This window comes from Solanum tuberosum, unplaced genomic scaffold (genome assembly GCF_000226075.1).
Source record: "Solanum tuberosum cultivar DM 1-3 516 R44 unplaced genomic scaffold, SolTub_3.0 scf00231, whole genome shotgun sequence".
Taxonomy (NCBI): domain Eukaryota; kingdom Viridiplantae; phylum Streptophyta; class Magnoliopsida; order Solanales; family Solanaceae; genus Solanum; species Solanum tuberosum.
Window position 1 is genome coordinate 104,525 of NW_006239157.1, and position 7,156 is coordinate 111,680.

The 7,156-nt window shown below is 36.9% G+C and overlaps 1 long non-coding RNA gene across 1 annotated transcript; it reads right to left on the minus strand.

Moving 5' to 3' along the window:
• Positions 1-1,689: 1,689 nt before the first annotated feature.
• LOC102596257 (uncharacterized) lies at positions 1,690-5,858 on the minus strand. The gene is made up of 3 exons (XR_368064.2): positions 5,603-5,858; positions 5,034-5,096; positions 1,690-1,773 (listed from the first exon to the last, which is right to left on the minus strand). It is a non-coding gene; the product is annotated as an uncharacterized lncRNA (long non-coding RNA).
• Between the last annotated feature and the right edge of the window lie 1,298 nt (positions 5,859-7,156).

Below are 7,156 nucleotides of genomic sequence, written 5' to 3' on the forward strand. Positions count from 1 at the left end.
GAATTTGTAAAACCTGCCACAGGTGATTAGCATGGCCCTCTTCCGATCTTGAATACAGAAAAATGTCATCTATGAATACTATCACGAACACATCTAAAAATGGCTTGAACACCCTATTCATCAATTCCATAAAAACTGCTGGTGCATTCGTTAGCCCGAATGACATGACTAAAAACTCAAAATGACCATACCATGTTCGGAAAACTGTCTTGGGTATATCTTTGTCTTTGACTCTTACTTGGTGATAACCTGACCTCAGGTCTATTTTTGAAAAATACCTAGCACCTTGTAACTGATCAAACAAATCATCAATTCTAGGGAGGGGATATTTGTTCTTAATTGTTACCTTATTCAACTGTCGGTAGTCGATACACATTCTTAATGAGTCATCTTTCTTGCTACAAATAAAACTGGTGCTCCCCATGGGGACATACTAGACCTTATAAATCCTTTATCTAATAAGTCTTTTAATTGCTCCTTCAACTCCCGTAATTCTGGCGGGGCCATTCTATATGGAGGGATGGATATAGGTTGAGTATCTGGAATCAAATCAATACCAAACTCTACTTCTCGTTCTGGAGGCAAACCCGGAAGATCTTCAAGAAATACATCGGAAAATTCATTTACCACTGGAATTGATTGAAGAGATGGTGGCTCAGCATCTATATTTTTCACTCTCACTAGATGACATATGTATCCTTAGAACATCATCTTCTTTGCCTTAAGATAAGAAATAAATTTACCTCTTGGTGTCCCAATATTACCTTTCCATTCAAGGACGACCTCTCTTGGAAAAATGGAAATGCAACATCTTAGTTCGGCAATCCACCGTGGCATAACAAGAAGCTTTAACCCCTAAGCTGCCACCCATAATTTTATAGATTCACTTTACCTTGTCTCTTTAATCTTTGAGATTGTTCTTTTGATGTTCATGATTCTTTTGAGATTTAGGTCATATACTAGTGATGTAGACTTGTGGATAAATTAATGGAGGCAAAAAACAATAATATAGGAAGAAAATGTAACTTTATTGTGCTACTTAGGAACTTATATGACTCGTGAACTTCATTTGGGCACAAAGAACATATACATGTGATCCACGAAGGTGTGGAAACTAACTTACATGTAGTAAGCGCTTCATTAAGATGTATAGCAATTGAGCAAGTAATTCTTCTTACAAGATGCTTCATTTAAAACACGTTTGGACATTTCACATGGGGGCATACTGCTTAGCACTTAGTAGTGACTGTAACTTCTCAAATGTAGAGGCGAGGAGTATATAAGATGATATGATAGATAAACAATTAGTATACGATATAAAATGAAAGAGTGCATAAACATACAAACTAATGATGCTCGTGACATAACTCAATAAGTGTTGTACATTCCACGTAAGGGGACATAAAATGAACAATGGACATAATTTCCACACCCCAACCCTAGGTAAGACGGACAAGTACCATATGAACACATGATTTACCAGTGACCTGTGATTATTAGAAAGTAAACTACTATGCAGATAGATTTACTGATGAGAAGCTTCATATACAACACATATTGACTAGCTGAACCGATACATGTGACAAGTGATACTATGAATACAGATGATAGCTTTACAAAGTCTACAAAGCCTCTACTGGAATCCATGATTGTACCACTATGAAATACGCATAGTAAAGACTCGGCAAAGCCCCGAATCAACCAGGAGCTCACCAACAACCGTTGAGTATCGTGTGCTTCTATTTGGGAGATCAACTAGTTGAGTACTTGTACCTGCAACATGAAATGCAGCATCCCCAATAAGGGAACGTCAGTACGAAAACATGTACTGAATATGTAAGGCATAATACAACCATATGTAAAATGAGAGCTCAAGTGAAACGAAATAGCAATAAATAAGGATTAGAGACCACCTTTGCTTATACTTGTGGAATCGCGTATGTTACATTCTTTTCATTACTCTTCTTTCCATTATAATATTTATAAGACATATGATACAAATGACCAGCTGATCAGCGGCAGAAGAGGATGACCCATGCTAGGCATTTTAACCCCTGAGATGCTGTCCTCATAATTCCACAAATTGGGATCGGCCCATGCTAGGCTTTTCCCCCTGAGCTGCCACCCTCTTATACCAATTGGGATCGGCCCATGCTAGGATTTCGCCCCTGAGCGGCACCCTTCTATACCAATAAGGATCGACCCATGTTAGGCATTTTCCCCTGGGCAGCCACCCATAATTATAAAGATAGCTTCAATTAAATTCTTTATCTTTGAGATTGTTGCTTTGATGTTCATAACTCTTTCGAGATTGTTTTTTGGATAATCATAACTCTTTAGAGATTATTCTTTTGATGATCATTATCTCTTTTGAGATTGCTGTTTTGGTGGTCATAATCATTGTTGAGATTTGGAACTATAGACCAATAGTAGAAGACATATGAATGTGGGCTTACGATAATAACAATGACATGGGAAGCAAATGTGACATGAGCTTATATGACTCAGTAAGCATTTTGACATCTCAAATTGAAGCACATATCAAGTGAAGACATTTAACATTCAGCCAAGAGATTTGAACTCTATATGGTAGCCAAATACTCACTAACTAATATCAAATACAAGGTATACATGAAAGTGGAACCAAGGGAGAACGTCGGCAGAATCAACTTAAGGACGGATACATATTCCAACTAAGTACATATAAAATGTACAACAGAGCAAGTAGGGATCTTTTGAGGTAACATTATAGTCTAACATAATTGGAGTAATAACCAATAAAGGGAACATATGAACATGTGACAAGATGACATATATATAGATAATTGCAGCTAATTGGCATGATATGGGCAGATTGTATATCCAACATACAAACATATGTACAATGTGTAATCTAGGATCATTTTGATTTATATAAGGGAAATACGTGCCAAGGGTACTTTGACGGTGAAACAAGTTTAAACCTTGCATGCTAATACTTGGTAGAGTAAGCACGTACATTTAGTAACAAACTCCTATTAGAGTACTCAATTTAATGCTTTAGGGAGTAGGAAATGCACCTATGGATTTGTCAGTACCAAAGGGCACTTAGAAAGTTTACTTTTTGTAATGCAAGTGTTGGATTCATGCCAAAGAAATAGGAAATCGAATAGCCTTACATACTATACAATTCAAAAAGTATGACTTAAGCTCCTTTTCTTCAAATAACTAATCGACAATAAAATAAGTTGTAAGACTAGTATTAGTAGCTAATCAATCAATTTGAGCTACTTGATCTCACCAAAATAATAACCACGCAGTAAGCATGCAATTTATCTAGTCAATGTTTTCTTTCCTTCCCTTTCCCTTAAATCACGTCTATATATTGTACAACCTTCGTAACAGGTCCTTCCCATACCTCTCTGCAATATTTAAGTCCTTTAATATCTCCATAACTTACCCGCACATCCAGTCACATTCCTTATCATAACATACGTAAAACAATCCTTAAACATAATAAAGTAACAGAAAAAAATATGAATCATGGTTTCTGATCACCAGCACTTGAGGAGTTAACATTACTTTTAAGGTGCTCAAACAAGCTCATGATTGAAGTTAAAAAGGACTCCCCTCCATGGCTGTCCCAACATGCACTAATCACCAGAACATCCTCCCCAGTATTACACCATGTAAAAGTAACAATTTCCAACTTACTAACAAGCACAAGAGGGAGAAAATTGCAGTAGCTTACCTTGCTGGAAAACTTGGATTCTTCAAGGTAAAGGTTGTTCTCCTTAACTTGTCTTAAATTATACCTTCCAATAGCTTGAACTCCCTAATATTCAAGAACCCTAATGGTATTTAATGGCTGCTGTATGAAGCTAAGAGATAGAAGAGAGAAAGCTCTAGAAATCAGATTTTTGGCAAAGTAAAAATGGTTGGAAAAAGTGGATATCAATCCCTTTTAAAGGGACATGCTTTGGTTGACTTTCTCACTCATTTTGGGCCATTATTTTTCAAGTAGGTGACCCACCTACTTGGACTTTTCACTTGGGCCTTTTTGGACTTAAGAACATTGGGCCTTTTCGCCACCTTTCTTGTACTTCTTTTGCAGCCAAACATGTGTCTTTAATTTAGGCCACACATTTAAGTAGGTGATGCAACTACTTTTCCATTCAAATTATTTCTTGTGGGCTTGGAAAGATTGGGTCTTGGATGTCTATTTTCCCCTTATTCTTCTAATCCACTTGGGCCAGATTAATGCAAGTAGGTGTAGTGTTCTTGGCCCAATAACATGATCAAAAGAGTCTTAGTAGGTGATGCATCTACTTGGTCCTTTGGGCTGGTCAATAAGTCAAAGTAGGTGATGCACCTACTTGTCATCTACTAGCTTAGTGAAGTCAACCAAACACCTTAATATTTTATGCTATTTCTAGACCGTAATACCTTTAACTTAACTTAAAACTTATATACACTATGTCACTTTAAACTTTAGACTCAAATACCAACTTATGATCTCAAGTTTAAATACTTCCATCGACTTCAACTTAATCGGGTCACATTAAATCTACGGACAGTTCACTTTAAATCTATTATATTGTCACTAGTTGCATAGGAAACCGAGTCCACAACTATACCACAAGGAAGTTTTTTAAGTGTAATAAATAGAACTAGTACACGTAGAATACGAGGTGTTACTATAATATGCATCTGACATATAAAAAACCTGTAACATGTATAATGTAGGATCTAATTTACTCAATGAACTTCATTTGACTTGGTGGATAACTCATGAAACTTAATGTTTAAAGTACCTTTGTCAACTAGTACTTAGAAGAATAAACAAACCAATATTGGATAATGAACACGTATAGAAGTAGTTTGACATATTTTGAGAACTTGGACTGTATAAGGAAGACCATTAGCTACATTAGGGATTGTACACCCTCACATTGTATCTTTTACCATGAGGATCACTTAGAGATCTCAATTTGTTGGTACACAAAATATAGGACTTCATGCCAAAAGATATGAGATCAAATAGCCTTACATACCTCAATTCCCAATTCATATAGCTTACGCAGTCTCAACCTGTCTTTTAACGTCATAATCGTCATCTACAACAAACAATAGATAAGGCTAATATTAGCAGCTTACCAACTAACTCGGGATATTTTAACTCATCAAAATAGTAGCCAGGCAGCCAGCCCAAAATCCTTCTAATTGAGTGTGTCCTTTCACACATTCTGTCCGTTATAGTTATTTACATGAAAAAAAACCTTCCCATTAGGTTTGTCGGCACTGCACAGTCTTCATAATATATATACATATATATAAATATATAACAATACTTGAGATGGGAAGGGAATTGAGCTTACAAAGACTTTAGTTTAATGGTGCATCACCACAGCTTATAAATCTGCCCCCTAACAGTTTTTCGCAATAATTATCTAGGTACATCCATGACATCCCACAAATAAATCAATACGATAACAGTCCTCAACACCCCAAAATAACCAAAAGACTTGAATTTATGGTTTTCAATCACCATCCCACGAGTTGCAATAAACAAGTCTAGAATTCTCAAATAAACTAATAATTAGAGGTTGTGGCAGCGCCTTACCTTGGTGATCTTAATCTGTTATTCTCCTTCAATTATTTTTGTATCCTTCTCTTAATCTTTGGAAGAGAGGCACAGAACCTTGGCTTCCAACACATATAGATTTCACTCCCCTTGAAGAGCTATCCAATATACTTGAAGCAATAGAGAAGAGAAGGTGATCTTGTGGCTGCTTTGGAGAAACAAGATGAAAAATACTTAGAACCCTAGTGGGAATATTGGGTGGTTGTTTCATCGTGAGAGAGAGAAAATATATGAACTTGAGAGCTTAAATTTGGATAAGAGGAAAATGAGATATTTGTATCAGATTTTTTGGCCTTAATAGGCCCTCTTTTGCCACCTTTCTTGTACTTCATTTGCAGCCACCAAATGTCTTTAATTTAGGCCACACATTTAAGTAGGTGATGCACCTACTTTTCCATTAAAATTATTTCTTGTGGGCTTGGAAAGATTGGACCTTGGACTGCCATTTTTTTTTTCATTTTTCCCCTTTTCTTGGACAGATTGGGCCTCAAATTGATCACTTAATTTAGGCCTCCATATGGCCCATAAGTCAAAGTAGGTCATGCACCTACTTGGTCCATATACCTTAAGTAGCTTAATTTAGTCAAGCAAGCACCTCACCTATTTTACACCATTTTCCATATCTTAGTTTCTTTACAAGATCTTAACGCATTACACACTTGGCCACTTATGACTTTAATATCAAATATCACCTTTTACTATCTCGAGTTCAAATAGTTTTTTCATGTTCAATTAGTTGTATAAGTGTCACGCCCAAAATCCCATTAAGGCTGACCGGCACCCATTGCCGAGAAGGCTCGGGAGGACCAACCTGGAATCATGCTCTATCTATGAACATTTAAAGGTGCAACCATAGTGGATAACATGTTTTCATGAAAGTAGACAGTATTAACAAGCCAAAAGAAAGTGCACATGACTTGGCCGTTAAGGTCGGGACAGGCCCCGCCTTACACTCAGCTACTATACTATACCAAAACACATGCTATAGACTCGGAAAGCCCCGAATCAACCTGGAGCTCACCAATAGCCGTTGGATGTCCTGTTCTCTTACTGGGGAGATCTACTAGCTCCTGTACCTGCAACATGAATTGCAGGACCCCGAGAGAGACGTCAGTACGGGAGAATGTACTGAGTATGTAAGGCATAAAGTACTGCATGTGAAATAAGAATTCAAATGAAATCATATACCAATGTAAGAACACAAGACCACCTTTTCTCATATGATGGAATCAGGTAATTTACATTCTTTACTTTACACTCTGCGCACAGCATATAATACAAATGACCAACTTATCAGTGGTAGACATATAAATCGGGATCAACCCATGCTAGGCTTTCCTTTAACCCCTGGGATACCACCCGTAATATTGGGATCGACCCATGCTAGATGATTCTTCCACCTCTGGGATACCACCCATCAATGAGCAGATTCATTTAATATATTTCCAATAACATTTAAGATGATTCTTTTGGTGGTCTTAGCATTTTTGAGTTGTGGGACTATGTAGTCAACAAGTGACATGTAATAATCAT